Source organism: Euprymna scolopes, chromosome 33 (genome assembly GCF_053919585.1).
Source record: "Euprymna scolopes isolate OS-2025 chromosome 33, ASM5391958v1, whole genome shotgun sequence".
In the NCBI taxonomy this organism is placed as follows: domain Eukaryota; kingdom Metazoa; phylum Mollusca; class Cephalopoda; order Sepiida; family Sepiolidae; genus Euprymna; species Euprymna scolopes.
The window spans coordinates 31,179,860-31,199,248 of record NC_136514.1 but is presented as its reverse complement, the minus strand read 5'-3'; the positions used below and the strand labels follow the sequence as shown (position 1 = coordinate 31,199,248).

The 19,389-nt window shown below is 36.0% G+C and overlaps 1 pseudogene; it reads left to right on the top strand.

Moving 5' to 3' along the window:
* The first annotated feature begins 18,175 nt into the window (after positions 1 to 18,175).
* Positions 18,176 to 18,293, top strand: LOC145258573 (5S ribosomal RNA; annotated as a pseudogene).
* Positions 18,294 to 19,389: the final 1,096 nt, after the last annotated feature.

The window sequence follows — 19,389 nt, the reverse complement described above, 5'->3', positions numbered from 1 at the left end:
TGTGTTACGGCACATCAACCCCCCTTTTTCTTGGCCATTTAATACCGAAGAATCTGGAGAATTTTTATAGAATTGTTTTAATTGAAACCGGGAGTCATAAACCATAACTTGTAAACCGGAACCGGATTGACGGTTTCAACACCCAAGCAAGACGATTTTAATTTTATATAATTGTAGATAAATAAAGGAGAATGTTAATTCAATTTTATCGATCGGCGAATGTGTCATATATATTTTATTTTGATTGGTTGTCGATGTTAAAAATAAAAAATGTAAGGACAGAGAAAAAGAAAGAGAACAGAATCTTTAAAGAAGATGATGCTTATTAGACGTTAAACAATATTAAAAGATAGTATATTAATCAGCACACACGCGGGAAAACAAAAATGTCAAGGGAGAGAAAAGACGGTGAGAGAATCTGTGTAGAGGATGGCGATAATATGCAGCACGCATACGAAAAGTTGTGTGCTAAAAAGAAGACGAAGAAAGGAGAAAAGGAGAGAAAGAGATATGTATAGAAAGGATGGGGGAATAGACAGGGTATTTATTTGCTCCCCCACCGAGCAAATTAGGCACAAAGCCGATTTTTAAAGTGATGAGTGAAGGGTAAATGGGGACAACTCCCCGGGGAGTAGGGGAGCTGGATAGTGACAATTGGTATGAAGGGTTTCCCCTACATTGACCAAGGTCTTATATGTGGGGTTTCCCCAACATATGGTCTTTGCTTGCAGTATCTGCTGGAACAGATATTGCACTTTGATCCCGGCCCGAAGATCATGAACAACAGAAAAAAGGCAAACCTCTTTTCTATTTGGATGGGGGGGGGATAGACAGGCATCACCTATGCATAAGGGAGACGGCCGAAATGTTAGAGGTAACAACTTCTTTAAATGTTAGAGGTAACGACTTCTTGAAATGTTAGAGGTAACGACTTCTTGAAATGTTAGAGGTAACGACTTCTTGAAATGTTAGAGGTAACGACTTCTTGAAATGTTAGAGGCAACGACTTCTTTAAATGTTAGAGGTAACGACTTCTTGAAATGTTAGAGGTAACGACTTCTTGAAATGTTAGAAGTAACGACTTCTTGAAATGTTAGAGGCAACGACTTCTTTAAATGTTAGAGGTAACGACTTCTTGAAATGTTAGAGGTAACGACTTCTTGAAATGTTAGAGATAACGACTTCTTGAAAGCGTCGGTAGACGACAGAAATGATGGATACGCAGCGGACTTAGACAGAAAACAGTAAATCCTGTTGTATCTCTAAGCTTCCTGGGAAATGTGCATTGAGAATGGTGATGATTGTGTGTACATGTAAAGTCTGGGGTACAAAATGCCACTCGTTTTAGTGGTACCACTCCCGTCTTCGTAGCTCTTTAACTTTTTAAGTTAAAAAACAGGAGACTTTACTTTTGGAACGACCTTCGTATATATTCATATTTATAGACATTTATTTTACTGTGGAGACAATCTAAATAACACCCCGCTGTGAACTTTACGCCAGAGGCACAGACTGAGGAGCGCTGATTTAGTTGAAGCAAGACATCTGTAGGTGATAATTTAATGTTTTTGTGAAAACCTTCTAGTCCAAGAAGCAATGTTCGCGGAGCATGAAGACTGTCGTCTGACACATTATTCAAGCAATAAAGTAATTGATTGTAGTAATCGCAATCAGAGCTATTGTCTTCTACACGCGTGTCCACTGTCTAAGGAGGCTAACCGAATCGGCATGTCTTCCAGCATTCCTTCATAATTATCAACGAATACAAGGAACTAAGACAAACATCCTATTGAGAGGAATGACATAAAAAAAGACGCACGGACATTTTTAAGATGCGTCCATATAATCTATTTCGAATGTTATACAACATTCTATCTAGATGGAGGTAAGATACGTCCTAAGATAGAATAATGATACCATACGTGAGTAGGTTGCACAGGGCACTCTATCTTGTCTTAGCAAGGTTTAAAATCGACTTTGAAATCCAGCGGGATGATTTCCTCTCTTCCCGAAAATGCCTTCCTCACAGAAGAGATGTTAATAGTGTAACCTTCTTATTATTTTTAAAAAGACTAAGTGTTGTATGTAGAGACTCGAAAAGAAAACTTTGACAGGAACTTTTTAGGTGAAAGAAAAAGTTGTTGATTTCCAGTCGCCGATACGTATTTATAACACGACAGCAGTCCTTTGCTTTTTAGCTACAATCCGCTGCTGTGTTGCAACGATTCTCTTCAAGACCCACGGTCGGCCGGCTCACTTTTGAAAAGAGTAGGAAAATGAGACTCGCGTGCTTGTCAAGCGTACCGTCCAACTCGCGACGCGTCCTTTTTCTTTTCTTTTTCCTCCTTACTTTTTCTTCGACAGTAATACCTATATCTACATTTCATTACGTGACGTCACACAGAGAGCTTAAATGCTGACATGACAGTAACTTGGCACGTGAGTCGTCAATATGCGTACGTATTTAAATGACGGAGCCCGAGATTACATTACACTCTTTGATTATTCTCATGAAAATTATTGACTGAGCTCCAGTCTTTGGTTCCTCCATGTAAGAGAACCGCAGTATGTAATCGCCTTGTTACCACAGTCGTTCCTCTCAACCTCTATGTGCTTAGCGTTAGGCAGAATTTACATGGGCTAAAACTAAAGCCTCCTACTTCTTAATCTAAAAAGTTGAAGGACTACGAAAACGAGAACGGTATCATTAAAGCGAGTGACAGTTTGTGCTCCAGAATTTATTTTTCCACATAGCCACCTCTATTCTCAATGCACTTTTATCAGCGATGAACGATGGCTTAGCATGGGCGTCATTTCAAAACATTAAACTAAAATTTTAAAGAGCCACGAAGACGGGAGTGGTACACTTAAAACGAGCCACCTTTGGGCTCCAGAATTTTTCTACAGAGACATCACCATTCTCAATGTAATTTTTAGCAAGGAATTCAATGACGCATCTCTACTTCTGACGCACGTCTATGACAGGGATTGTTTTTTAGACTATCACACCGCCAACATCCGCAATAGACAGATAAAGCTTTCAAGTCACGAATGCATAATACAATTATCATAATAAAGCAATTTTTAATCTCTTTTTACGCATTCGTACGGAACAAATAAATAAGAGGTATTAGTTTTGAAATCCCCCTCATATCATGGCCCGACATATATCGAAATATATGTCATTAAGGTCCGTGAGCTTAAAAATGACACTAGCTGGACGCCCGGCGTTGCCCGGTTGTACAGTGAGCTTAGGATGATATTGTAATTAATGCAGATTGTGTATGTATTATTATAGAATCAATCCTCTACTGAATATTATACATTAAAAGGAACAATTTGCCCGGTGGACTAATTCGCAAAATAAATAAATAAATAAAATAAAATAAATCATTTAATTAATAAAAAATTATGATAATATCGTTTATCAAATTTCGGTCTGTTTTTATTTACAATATGTAAACTGATGTTTCGGCTTGACAATGGCTGCCCTAGAATAACAGTTCTGATTAGTGTTTAGTTTTAAAATATGCAAACAAAGAAATGAATTGCGGAGATTTAAAATGGCACCTCTTCATTTATCGTAAATTGTTCTTATTAAATAAGAAAAAAAAATAAAATAAAATCATGAAGTACACCTGAGCTTGAACAGGGAGACCATTCGATCTGTAGTCGAATATACTACCACTGAGCTATATATCACGATGACAATAGTTCTGTATTTCTTAGGAAGAAGCCATTTGCTGGGAATTGAATCTTCCTTGATTTGCTGAGAATTATCTCCCTTGGCCGGTGAAGCATCAAATATTCTCATGTAAAAATTCTTTCTTATCAATAAGAAAAAAAAAAGACAATTTTTATGATCGTTTTTTTTTTTTCGATTTTCGATACATATCGGATAAATTTCTGTACAAAACATATCTAAGAACACTGCCAGACATATAAATTAGATTTGTGTGAAATTTACAAAATATTGGTTCAGTCGTTTCGGAACCTATGAGGACGGAACTCGCTCTCTCTCTCACACACACAGACACACAAAGTTACTTTTATATAATAGTAGAGACAGAGATAGAGATATGAACTATGTCTAGTTATTCGTATTCTTACGAAGTTAACGTCTACTTAAACAGATAGATAATTTGATAAAAATAAAATTAGGCAATATAAAATTTTACAACTGTAAAGAAATATATTCATGCAAAAATAAATATAAAAAGTCCTCTTCTCGTGTCAAAACGAAAAGCTATAATTGACGAATTCAAAGAGATTCAGTACATTTTATAAAACGATTCTGGTATCTGATTGGTCCGTTCCCTTCACCCTTTGTAAGAAATAGCAGCGTCCAAATATTTGAGGTCACATCCTATTATCGTAAAATCTCAGCTATGGATTTTAATTCTCGGCCTCTAAAATCAACAGAGATTTGAGCATTCCTGTGATGACCTGGTCCTTGGTTATTTTGAGGTCTGATGTTAGTTCTGTGCAGTTCTAAAAGGTCCACTCCCCCAGGCTCTGCCTGCTCTCTTTGAGAACTTGCTAGTTTGTTGTTAATCGCTTGAGGCGCCCTTACGGGGGAATGTTAACGGGGCTGCCCAGGAAGTTTTTGCAGGTCAGATTGCCTCTCCTCGGGGGCGATGATTTCTCAATCCCACTTTCCGACACTGATGTCACAATTCTTGGAGTGAGGGATGACTATGTACCCATATTTTATTATTATACAAAAAAATATTGCAACATGGAGTTTAGCTCCAAAACTCTTTTCGGGGTTTGTGACACATTTCCATTCTAGTGAAGGGAGGGGGCGTTGGATGGAAACAGCAGGAACTCAAGTCATACTATATCATTGTCCCATTTTTTTAACAAAACAGATTCGACACTTTAATCCTAGCACAAAGGCCAAGAAAATGTATTTTATTTCGAGTTTCACGTTTGACAAAACAGTAACATAAAATGCTATTTGGAATAAGTGATTTTTTGCATTGCATTTTCGGCGATCGGACGATCTCATTTTTCAAGATAGGGCCTAGGAGGATAACGTATGTACGAACACGTCATTGCCTTAGCATGTTATTTTATGGAGTAAAACGATTTGTAAATAGGCTTAATTCGATTCGCTGCCTTTAGAATCCCTCTCCTGCTCCCTGTTTCACCGACTGTACTTAAAAAATGCAGAAAATAAATCTAATGTGTACAAAACCTTGCTTTCAACTTCCTACCCAGGCTCTCTCTATAAATCTGGTTCCTGTCATGATAACCTCTTATGCTTCAGTGACATGTGTTGTTTCACGCGAACAGCAAAAAAAAAAAAAAAAAATTAATGAATAAATAAAAATAAAAAATAAAATGTTATATTGGAGAGGTCAAAAAATGATTATTCATTTGAACGAATCGTAAAATAGGCTGATATTCATGAATGCATTCCCCATTTGATATGCATGGAAAATATCAAGAAGTTATATCATCAATTTTATGCTATGACGTCATTGTGTAAATGAGTACAATCAATAGTTTCCGTTCTTTACAACAAAATACTAGATAAGGGGGAGTTAATTAAATTTGTTCCGATTCAATGGCGGAACTTGTGATTTTTTTAAACGTCAAGGGAGATAACCATGCAATGATAACAAACGTTCATGCATTTAATGAGTTTTAATTATTTTAAGATGTTTACTTTGAAGAAGTTAATTGGGTACAAAGTTTTTTATTTAGCGGAAACGAATCCAAAGTAGTTCAAACATTTGTCTTTTAACTCTTACGCAGACGTTTGGCTACTAGCACATCCACATAGGGTAAACGAATCAATTATATTGCGTACTACCGCGCGTGTGCCTTGCTCGGTCGTAAAAAAATTGTGACAGCGGGTGGAGCCGAAACAATTGAGATAACGTGGCCGGCGTAAAAAAACAAAAACAAAAAAAAAAAAAACGGGACTTGACTGGCATCGATCAGAAGCGAAACTGAAAGCAAACTTTTGTAAACTATAAAAATTGACGCGCGCCGGACGCGAACTCGCAAAACATTACAGCCGTAAGGGAGCTCCGATCTATCGGAGTAAGACGCTAACAACTTATATATTTAGTTGTTTAAAAAGAAAGTTGCAAACTTCCGTTTGCACATGGGTGTATAAGATTCAGCGTCGTAGCGCAAATTTTTTTTTACATGGCCCTCCCTTCAAATAAAACGACATTTCTGCATAAAATAATTGACAATTTTTAAAATATGATTTTTCAATATCATTTGTCCGAGAGATCGCTCTTTCTTACGATACTATGTTCGTGCCGCAACGATACAGGTGACTAAAGTTTTCAGCGGACATACGAACACACATACACATGCACACACAAACACAACGACGTTTGAGATTTATTTGATAGATTAGCATGGATACCCGGTGTTGCCCGGGTGGTCATGAAGTAAAGTTTGGACACAGCTGCTATACTAAGGATATTGAGCACATTCATCGATGCCCCCCCACAAAAATTTCAATTATAAAAGAACGGTTTCCACCCAAAATTAAGTAGATTACAAATTCTTCACCAGATATTTCAGCAGAACCTGGATACGAAGAAAAGCATTTTGGTTGCACGTGCGCTAGACCCCCCCCCCAAAAAAAATAAATCAATCAAAACAACTTTTCTTTCAATAAAAATAGCAGCGAGTGCCCATGCGACCGCAAAAAAAAAAAAATAGTCGCAATAGGCAGGCTCGAAACGCGAAAGAGGAAAAGAAGGTGGAAAAGCTAACGCGCTAGCTGTCACGGCCACGACGACTTATGACGTCACGGCTCTTCAATATAGCGTTTTTTTTTAAACATACATTCTTGCTACGCGTACGTGACTTGCAAAAATCTTGACGCAAAAAATGACCCCTTCTTGCAAAAAATGGTCCAGTTGACCACCACTGAATTAATCATTTTTTTCTAATTTCCAGATTAAGCAACGTTGAGCCTGGTTACGGTTAAGATGAGTAGTTATTTTGGAGTTTGTAAAATTTCTAAGTAATTCAACATGTATTTTGTAAACACTTGGTAAAACACTTGGTAAAACACTTGGTAAATTTCAGCTGTAAGTTACATTACCCTATAAGTTGAATAATTGTTAAAGAAAAGGTTCCGGTCGAAATTCCGTGCAGATTCCCGAGTTCGACAGAAATATTCCCAGGTTCGACAAGATACGTCTGAAGAATGTCGGAGGTTACATCGACCAAAACGTTATGCGAATAACACAATAAATAAAACCAGTAGTCTGAATAATCCAAATATGAATTATCGACATTGTCCCTTTTGCTTTTCTTTTTGTAGGGGCTTACTTCAAAGTGCTTGGTAGAATTCGCAGGTGATAGTAAGTATTTCTTGACAGGAGTTGCGCCATCAGTGCTTTTACCTTGATCCACATCGCGATCTCATACTTTTATCTCTCACATAGTCTCCTTCACGGATGTCAACCAACTGTTCAACAATTGAAGTCAAGAATAAGCTTTCTCAGCAACGTCGAACCTCTAACACCATCTCAGGAAGAGATCAGACTATAGCTTTGGATCAGACGGCTGGAGATTCCCTTCTCTAATTTAATCCCACCTTCTTACCCAGCTCAGAAAAACCGTGGCTCAAGTGGAAAACACCTAACCACCCGAGTACAGTAATGGGACGATCAAAAGTTGTTATGATCAGATTTTATTTTACTTGAAGTTACCACTTATCAAGGCCCGAAGGCTACTCGAGGATAAGGGTTAATGAATGTAAGGTGGTAGTGTAGCAATCGTTAATGGTGTAAATTGGGTAGAATTCGATTATTTATGAGGATGGCTCAACAAGAATTTGTTTACATTGGATTTGAAGGCTATCATGTTGTATTCAACCGGGAAGCACACCAGCGGAACAGTGTTTCATATGCGAGCGGTACTGGGAAAGGAGCTTTGTTCATGGAATATGCGTTTAGATTTATGCATAGAAAGAGAGTGTATGAAATAGGAAAACGAAACTGACGCATACTAATGCTATAGTGTCTTCTCTGTTCTCTACTGCCCGATCGATGCTGCTTGGGAAATTTTGCAACATACAACAATTATGCAAAGAACTGTTTAAACAAACGGGAAACTGTTATGCAACCATATTTCAAAAACATGCAAAGAAGACTAATGTCAGAAAGAAAGACACTTGTCAACATGGCGGCCACTCGATATATATTAACTCTACACAGGAAAAAGTGAGTGTGGGCTATTCTTTTTTTTTTCCTTTTTTCTTTTTGTACAAGGTGATCACCACTTATCAAGGCCCGGAAGCATCTCAGGGATAAGGGTTATTGTAAGTACAGTACGTTAGTGTGGATATTTAGAGTGTCTACTTAAGGGGGCGGTTCATTAGGAATTTGTTTACGTTGGACTTGAAGACATCCAAGTTGTATTCAGGAGGGAAGCAGGCAGACGGAACAGAGTTCCACAGGCGTGCAGTTCTAAGAAAGAAGCTTTGATCATGCAATCTACGTTTTGATTTAGGCATAGATAAAGAGTGGGGAAAGTTTTTTGACAGTGAATTCAGCTAGACGGGTGTTTTTTGTAAAAGATTGGCGAGGGGGCGGCCAGAGATTGGAATTCAGACGAGCACCTGCCATGGAAATAACGATAAAACAATTCTGTTATAATACCTCGTATAAATGCCCTTTCCTATTTTTTTTGTTCTATTGATTTGATATAAAAGAGAGAGGGATATTATAGTTTTTGAGTCTTTTTATCTTTTGCATCCTCTTTATAAGGAAGTATTTTTCTTATTATACACTTCTTCACAATACAAGCAACGTATAACTTCGACATCTACTGAAAAAATACACATGAATTCCACAAAAAATGCGCATAAATTCCCCAAAAAATACACATGAATTCTAATGAAAAATATTCGCACGCATGAATGCCATTGAAAAATAAGTATTAATTCTACTGAACTACGTGTAAATTTCACTTAAAATAAATAACATAAATATCACTGGAAAAATACGTGCGAATTCCGCTGAAAAATATACACATTAATCCTGAAAGAATAAATTTCAATGAAAAGTACGCAAAGCTTTCAATGAAAAAATACGCAAAAAGTTAATGAAAAAAAAAAACAAAAAAAAAATGCTTAAATTTAACTGAAAATATACATGTAGTTTCCATTAAAAAAAAAAACACGCATAAATGTAACTGAAACAAAATACACATTGTTTCCACTGAAAAAATACGCATAAATTCTATTGAAAAATAAAACAATACGCATAACTTCTAATGAAAAATGCGCATAAACTTCGCTGAAATATATATATATATATATATATATATATATATATATATATATATATATATATATATATATTAGTTTGATAGAAACAAATCTGACATTGCTGTTATGGTGGAAAAAGATCGAGGACATGGATTCCCACTGTTACATTCTTCATTTCTTATATGTATCGGATGATCGTATTGTTAGCTCGGTATATTCCTAGTTAGAATTCTTTTTAGAATTATATATATATATATATATATATATATATATATATATATATATATATATATATATATATATATATATATATACTTCAGAATAGTTTTTATTTAACAATCAGTTGTTATGGAAACGTGAGATTGTAGGTTTACAAAATATTACTGGCAGTAATATTCTATAAGTTATCCCATCTAAACAAGAATTGCTCGATATGCAAGATAGAGCAAATAAATTAAATTGTAATTCAATGAATTTCAAAAAACTCTCATTGAAATGAAATGAAGTGGTTGAGTTTCATATCAAAGAATTTTTATTATTTTAAGCAAGACAAAGAATGCTTTAGAAAATTAATCTCTTTAACCTATAGGGTTTCGATGTCTACCATCTCATCAGAGGAGAGAAAATATTAGCAAATAGTTATAAAGGTATGCACCCTATTTACTAAAGTCAGTGAGACATGGAAAGTCAAAGTGAAAATAATACATTTATCATAAGTCCTGTAGCAGGAGGATTTGTAGAAAAAGGATATGAATGTCTTTTCAGATCCAGCTTGCTTAGTAAAATCCATATTATACGTTCTTTACATCCGTTTGGTAATAATGTCCACGTTATATATTGGGTAATCCGCATAGCTGTGTAGATATCCGAATCGGGCAAGTGCTTGTATAAATTTGTTTGTGGGTCCAGCGATAATAATTCAAAGTCTGGTGGAAACCATTTCATTAGAAGTGTTAGGGAGAGTAGGTAGTGGTAAGTGGTAGGAAGTGGGGTGAAACATATGTGTATATTCATCCCTATATACACATGAACACACATATACAAACACACACATACACACAATATACATATATACATATACATATAAATACACATACACACACACATATATATACATATACACACATATATATAAACATATATATGCATATACATATACATACATATACACACATAAACATGCATACATGTATATAAAAAGATATCTCTTCAAATAGAATTCAAAGAATCATAAAGTTTGACCGGTCGCTTAATTGAGGTTAGGTCGTGTACTAGATATAGAGACTTAGTTCGGGAAGGGAAGAGGAGGAACAAGAAAAATATAGAGATAAGAACAAAAACAAAAATAAAAAAATAAAAAGATGGGCCAAATACGTAAATGAAATAATTCGTTTTTACCTTAGCAACGAAATCTGTCAAGCTACTTTAAATCGGCTCGGAACGACCGAGAGTATGACGTAAGAAAATGTAAACACCTGCCGCTAATAAAACACCTGTCACTCAGCTGTACTGTCGCTAATAATTCACGGGTAGCAAGTGGAACAGACAGAGAAAATTTTGTTTCAAAGTAAAGCCTGGAAAGATCATGGATTACAATAGGAAATGCGAGCATGAAAAGCTATATGGTTAAGATTTAAACATGGAAAAGTGAACAGACTAGTTGTTAAAACTGGAAAAGAAAATAACAAAATATTATAATAATACGAGGGGCGTGCAATAAGTAATGCCCCTGACCCACTTCCCATAGCAGTAGAGCAACGAAACTTGGCACAGTTATTAGTCTTTCTCTACATAGGAACCACCCAGATTTATGCATTTCTCATTTGATGCAGCTCTGGAGACTGTTTTTGTAGAACACCACAGGTTGGTTCTCCAACCACGATGTGACTTCAGAAATCAAGGCTGCATCATCTGGGAAACGCTTTCTTTCAAAAACAACTTCATGGCTGGGAAGAGGTGAAAGTCAGAGGGTGCAAGGTCAGGAGAATAGGGAAGATGGACGGAATTTCATAACCACACGCCCGTGCTTCTGATCTGGCGACATGCGAGTTGTGGATCGGAGCGTTGTCCTACAGAAGGAGGGTACCTTTGCTGATCTTGCCCCGCCTCTTGATTTTGATAGCTTCCCTTAACTTCCTTAAAGGTGAAGCATAATAGGCTCCTGTAATTGTGGTACCCTTTGCCAGGAAATTTGTCATCACTACTCCTTCCTGGTCCCAGAAGACTGTGAGCATGACCTTGCCAGCGGAGGGCTGCACCATTGCCTTCTTTGGAGATGAGTCCATCTGCTTCCACTGCATTGACTTGGCTTTCTCTTCTGAGAAGCTCAATGCAATTACAGAAAAATATAGTGAATAAATGACAAACGCCTATATTCTAAAGTTCATGATGTTGATCATCTTATAATTTATCCTTTTCCGTTTACATTTACAATTCTTGACAGTATCTGTTTCGTAGCGCAAAATCAATTGTTCCTTATACTGAGGTGTTGTCTGTTTGGACTATAACCTTCGAACTAAACCGTTACTCATATCGCAGACTTTAACCGAAACGAGACTCTCCACTGTTTCTTTTTTTCTTTACAAAGGAATCACCACTTATCAAGGCCAGAGGCCACTCGAGGTTAAGGGTTAAAGAGTGTATAGTGGTCAAAAGGGCAATATCATAGTAATCGTTAGAAGTGTAAATTTGGTAAATTGGATTACTTAAGGCTCATCAAGAACTTGTTTACATTGGACTTGAAGACGGCCATATTGTAGTCAGCTTGAAAGCAGGTAAACAGAAGAGAGTTCCACAGGTGTGCAGTTCTTAGAAACAAGCTTCGTCATGCAATCTACGTTAAGATTTGTGTGTGTGTGTGTGTGTGTGTGTGTGTGTTCGTCCGTTGAAACAACGAGAACCATCTGATCACCCTGATAGGGTGGGGGGAGTCATCATCGATGAGTACGGATATGGCTGATAAGCCTAATCTTTGCTTGAAAACTTCTATTGCAGTGTGAACAAGGAATCATAGCACATTTAGGTTTAGGCATAGATAAAGGGTGTGGAAAATTATTGATAGTGTTTACAGCAAAATGAGTGTCTCTCGTGAATGCTTGGCGAGGAGAGCATAAATTGGAGCTCAGACGAGCACATAACAAAGACAGCTGTGTTATAGCATTTTAATATTTACTTCATATCAGGCCTCTATCTTTTGTGTGCAAACGTCCGTGTTGAAATTGTCGCGTGAACTCTTATTTTTTTTTTCATTTTATCGCGTACTTATTTTGTACATTTGGTTTTGTTCTTGTTTATATATATATATATATATATATGTATATATATATATATATATATATATATATATATTATTAATTTATTTTTTATTCTTAATATCGTTTAAAAAATCAGCAACAAAAACTACGTAAACAGATAAACGAGAAAAACTAAACAGTAAATCGTCTATGGCATCATAGCGTAATGGATTAAGGCGCTGGACTGAAATACACAAGGTCCGGGGTTGGAATCCTAACAACAGTCAAGCTACGCTGAAGGTGGGGTGGGACCCCGAAACACGCGTGTACGTAGATTACTGTTTTAAATAAATAAAAAATAAAATACGTCCAAATAAAAAATGGGCGACTTTCTAAGAAAACACCAGATCTCCAAGGTGGAGACGTTAACCATAATATCGTTTAAAAAATCAACAAGAAGAACTACGTATATATATATATATATATATATATATATATATATATATATATATATATATATATATATACACTTGTGCCCGATATTATTCATACCCCTCGGATCTTTGAGATTTCTATAAGAATATTGCTCAAACCAGAAGGTAGACAATATTAAAGGGATTTCAAACAATAAATCAAGCATAAGTATTTAATTTAAACTCAACAAATAAATAAGTTATGCAAGTTTGAAACATTATACAAAGAAAAACAATAATGGCACTAGTTCAAAATTATTCATACCTCTCTTACTAATAGTCAATAGCATGCCCTTTATTCTTAATAACTGCCTGTAACCGTTTTGGATATTTATCAACAAAGTTTTTACAAGCATCAACACTGATTTTTGACCATTCTTCAATGCAGTAGTTCTCCAAATCCCTCAAATTTCTAGGTTTCCGCTTTTTAACCTCAGTTTTCAATATGTGCCAGAGGTTTTCGATAGGGTTCAGGTCGGGACTCTGGCTAGGCCATTCCAAAACATTAATTTGATTATCCTCAATCCATTTCTTGACTATTTTGGCAGTATGTTTTGGATCATTATCCTGTTGAAGGACCCAGTTTGGTCCTAAATGGAGCTTCTCCGCATCCTGTCTAATGTTTTTCTGGAGTATCTCCAAATATTGCTGCTTCTTCATGGTTCCATCTATCTTGACCAAACTACCTGGACCACTAGCCGAAAAGGAGCCCCAAAACATTAGGCTACCGCCACCATGTTTCACCGTGGGTATGGTGTTCTTTGGGTTGTAAGCTTCTCCTTTCTTCCTCCAAACGTAAGAAGCATCCATATGGCCAAACAATTTAATTTTTGTTTCGTCAGTCCACAAAATACTTGAGAAAACGGACTCTGGAGAATTCACATGGGTCCTAGCAAACTTTAGACGTGCAGCAAGGTGTTTTCCGGTGTGCAATGGAGTCCTTCTAGGTCTCCTTCCTTTCAGACCATTTTCATGCAGAGTCCTTTGCAATGTTTGCCTTGATATTTTTATGCCAGAAGACTCCAGATTTTCTAAAATATCCTTAGTAGTGGTGGTTGGATTTGCATTAACACTTCTTACAATATTCCTGGTGGCTCTAGCAGACAGTTTCCTTTTCCTTCCTCTACCTATCAAGTTGTTTGTTGTGTGGTGGCTCTGGAATTTTTTGATGATGCTCTGTACTGTTGCTGTAGGGACCTCAAATTTCTTGGAAATTGACTTGTAAACTAAACCATCCTTATGTGAATTCACAATTTTAGTCCTAAGATCATTACTAAGCTCTTTTTTCTTCCCCATTCTAATAATTTTTATTCTTTTATTGGTTTTCAGTTGATATCATTTTAATTTCTGAAAAATGCAAAAAACGAAATGAAATTAATCAAAGGTTGTATAAAAGCATTCAAAATAAGAATCAAACAGGAAACAAACAGTCAGAAACTCGATTAATACTGAAAAAATAAGGGGGTATGATTATTTTTGAACATTGCAGATTTTATAAATAGCTGTATATTTCTTTTATTACAAGTATCCCGAGATTTTAAAATCGCGAAAATGATCAGAAGAGGTTTATAAAGAATATGTATCAATATGGACGTAAACAATAAATTCTTACAAAGTTACACCTAATAAACTCAATTTTCAAGGGGGGGGTATGAATAATATCGGGCACAAGTGTATATATATATATATATATATATATATATATATATATATATATATATTCATGTATACCTGTACATTTTTATAGACCTTATTCAGAATGTGACGCTCCCCTCCTTTTTTTTATTACATTTCTATTACAGCCTCTCTTCCCCGACTCCCGCCCTGCTCTTTATGTTCACTTTGCCAATCATTTATTTATCTATAATCTATCATTAGATTACGTGGACCGGATAACACTCCTGACGAGAATAGTAGTCCATCTAATCTAAATAATACAATGTAAGCGTTGTACAATTACGCCAACTGTCTACAAAAAAGACACATAGCGCATGACATTCGGGCATATATATATATATATATATATATATATATATATGTGTGTGTGTGTGTGTGTGTGTGTGTGTATTTGTATCAACAAGACCATCTTTTTGTCTATGTCTTACTGCAACTGGTGATCCTGTTCATTGGTTTCACTGTATAAATATATTTCCTATGATGTATGGTATAATCCTCCGTAATAACCAACATTAACAGAGCAGTTCTTTCTCTTGTAATTCTGTCTAGCCATCTTTAGCTAAGAAAGTATTCACATAGAGAACGCTCGACCCATTTCCTATGATAAAAAAAAAGATTTACTTTGAAGGTATGAAAGAAAATTAAAGGCAAAATATAAAGGAGAAAATATATTATTAAAAACCGTCTTCTTAGCGTATGTGTAAATAATATTCTTTCTTTCTTTCTTTCTAGTCACGCGTGGTTCACGCGTGGTTCATGAGACGTTTATCTCGTTTAAATCACGCGATAGTCGTCGTGCAGCTAGAAGCTATCTGTCACAAAGGCAAAACACGAAACTAAATAAAAGTCAGTACACTCCGAGAAGCAGACAGAAACGCTTAGCACGAAATAAATGCTCGAAATTGATTTTTGGAATTTCAAATAAATAGATATATAAATAGAAAAAGAAAACTGCATGCTAAAAAGGGCATATAATTGTAAATTCAATATTTAAAGAAATTTTAAAAAATTAGAAACCGAATAATGTTATATACTTATATTAAATGATTAAAATAGCTTGTTCTTGTGAAGATTAGTGATCTTTATAGCCAACGCATTTCATGTGAAAACATTGCTACGTACTTACTTGTCATGTGGAAACTAGTATAACTTTTTTAAAAAATTACGAATAATAATCCAGTGGGTGTACGAGATGTATTCATAACAAAACTCATCCACAATTAAGATCTGATATCTTGTGTTTAAAAATGACGGGTCCTTAATTAAATTCAAGGGAGATAAGCCAGTTTGTCATACTGACTTAGTCGCATTCTACGTTAGAACATGCGATAAAACTCAATGATTCGATAAATTCTGTTAATATTAATTAATTTTCTACTTGATCATTTTTCGTAACTTTGGGAATTTATACTAATTTCACCATGACACATAAGTACGTAATAATGTTTTTACCTGAAATGCGTTGATTTAAAACATCACTGATTTACAAAAGCACCAAATAAGTTTTTTTTTTGTTCCTGAGATTTTCGTTGTTCCAAAAATTTTCTCAGAGAAGACTTAGTGTTTTTATTCTCTCCATATAGTTGGCGGTATAATAATAATAATAATAATAATAATAATAATAATAATAATAATAATAATAATAATAATAATAATAATCTGACCTAATGTACATGGACGACCTGAAATCTTTTGCAAGGACCTAAAAGGAACTAGAGACTTTAATAAACACTACCAAGATCTTCAGCCAGGATATCCAAACAGAGTTTGGTATGGAAAAGTGCACTCTACTAGCTATTAGAAAGAGAAAACTAGAGACGACAGAAGGCATGGAATTACCCAACCAAACGGAGATGGGGGTCCCAGGGGAACAAGACGCTTATAAATACTTGGGAGTTCACTATCAAAGCCACAGAAATCAAAGAAAGAATCGGAAAGGAATACCTCAGAAGAAATTATGCAGCAGAAACCTAATAAAAGATATTAATACATGTGCAGTATCACTAGTAAGATACTTACAACCGTTCATAGGTTTGACCAAAGAAGAACTGAGACTTCTCGATCAGAAGACAAGGAAACTCATTACCATGGTCAACTCACTACACCAAAGGATGATGTTGACCGACTCTACCTGAAACAAAAAGAAGGCGGGAGAGGATTAGATTGCATAGAAGAGTATGTGCATGACACACAAAAAAAGTATTAGAAAAATACATAACGAAAACACGTAAAATGATAATCATGGCCGCGCGAAATACTGAGAAAATCAACAAAACAGAAAACAGAGATAAAGGATAAGACGAGAAAAGAAAAATGGGAAGAGAAACAACTACATGGAAGATGCATAAGGATTACAAAAGATGAAAATAACAAAAAACACTTGAACATGGATGAGAAAAGGACACGTAAACAGAGAAACTTAATAACTGCAGCACAAGACAATTCCATAAGAACCAACCACATCAAAGCAAAGATCGCCCAAACACAAGAAAACAGTAAATGCAGACTCTGTGGACAATGAGACGAAACGATGAACCATATAGTAAGTGAATGCAGCAAACTGGCTCAAAAGGAAATACAAGAATAGACACAACCAAGTGGGATATACAGTATACTGGGAATTATGCAAACAACTGCATCTCGGACGCAAGTGGTACAAATATAAGCCGGCAACAGTACTTGAAAACTAGAATCACAAAATCCTATGGGACATGGACATACAAACTGATAGACCCATCCAAGTAAGAATACCGGATGTCGTAATAATTAACAAGAAAGAAAAGTCCTCTCAAATCGTAGGTTTTGCTGTCTCACCTGGCGACAGGGTAAATATCAAAGAAAAGGCAAAACAGAGCAAATACATAGAGCTAAATAGAGAGCTGAAAGGGATATGGATGATGAAGAAAATCAAAATGATACCTATGATGGTAGGAGCACTAGGAACAATCCCGAAAAACTTTGAAAAAGAATAAAAGAAATTGGAATCAGAGGACTGACTGATAAGATACAACGAATATCAATCATGAAAACAGCTGAAATATTAAGGAAACCCCTTGAATGTGGAGACTAACACACATGAGCCACTGGGCCAGACAAACTGCTGCAGAGCCAAAGCATGAAGCGCTGCATGGAACCAAGAACATTGAAGTGGCATACCGATGTCCTCTAATCCCCCTTACCACATAACCCCCTCCAAAGAGTAAGACCAAGGAAAGCACTTGCCAGACCCCTGCTGGACAAGTGTGAAGAGAACTAGGACGTTGGAGATGCGTATTGCCACTCAAATTTCAGTGAAGACTTATGGCCGCTGCTAGTAAGAAATCAATAGGAAGAGGCCGTTGCGATAATGCAATGTAATTTGCAAATGTTATCGAATAAGATGGAGAGTACTGGAAACCTGGAAAGACGTTTTGTCACTCAGCTTCAAGGGAACAGCACAGGTTGTTATCTAGGAGATATCTTAGAAGACCTGCGTGAAAGCTCCTTGTGAGCCAATAATAATAATAATAATAATAATAATAATAATAATAATAATAATATACGGCATAATCACTTTGATACACCGGTTCCCGTCAGATCACCGAAGTTAAGCAAGGTTGAACCTGGTCAATACTAAAATGAATGACCATTTGAGAATTCCAGGTGCTGTATGTGATCTCCATTTATCTCGGCATTGTTTCCAGTCAGTTTTGGGTCTTTCCTTGCCATGTGACCCAAGCAGTGCCGATTCAGGAGAGGTGCGGTTAGAGATTGCGTAACCCTTGCTTCACAAGTACACGCGCAGCTACTCGTACAGGGGTATCCATTGTCTCCTGGGTCTGAACGGAGGCACGGATAGTTGGTGGTATTAAACAGAGCGATTGGCCTCTCTGTTGGGAAGAGAATGGTACAAGTTCGATACTGTTGATGGCTGTCTTGCAGTCTGTATCGATGTGCGTTGCGTGTTCAGCGCAAATTTTGAATAGGGATTTTTTTTTTTAAAGTGACCAATTTTCTCCATTTAAAGAAAAGTTTTGTTTAAAAATCAAAAGTGTTGCTATAATTTCAGGAGATTACATAAGACAAATATTTTATAAAATAAATAAAATATAAATCTTAAATATATGCACCCCCCCAAAAAAAACAATCGTCTAGCTGCAACCACTGTCAAAAATTTCCCCTACTTTCTCTATGCTTCCACTTAAGCACAAATTCCAGAAACAAAGATTCTTTCCTAGAACTTCCCCGCCTATGGAACACAATACCACAGGGTTGCTTCTCAGATGATCGTTTTCAAGTCCAATGTAAACAAGTTAAGCAAAAATTTTTAAAATTCAGGGGTTTTTTTTTCGTATCTATTAGGAATTTGATCGCACGTGGTGGTGGGGGCAAAATATGAAATTTAATGGAAATTAATATTTTCACAAACAAAATCATCTGTTTGATTTTGAATGAAGTAAGAAAAAAATAGATCGCTTTCAGCTTTTCTTTTTCATCAATTGTGATGTTGATGATGATGATGAAAACTCAGCATCATCACCATCATAATCAGCAGCAGTCACCACATGGTCTTTCTTTTCCTATTCCCCTCTGTCTCCCCTTCCTTCCTCAATTCTCACGTTTGACAATCATCACATGTGTTTATTTTTTTCTATTATAATTATCATATCCCTTTTCTATCCCCTCTCTCCTCTGTCTCATCCATTTCATCTGCTAAGAGCACCGCCCGGAAAAGGGATCCTTATTAACACCTTACAGCAAAACAAACAAA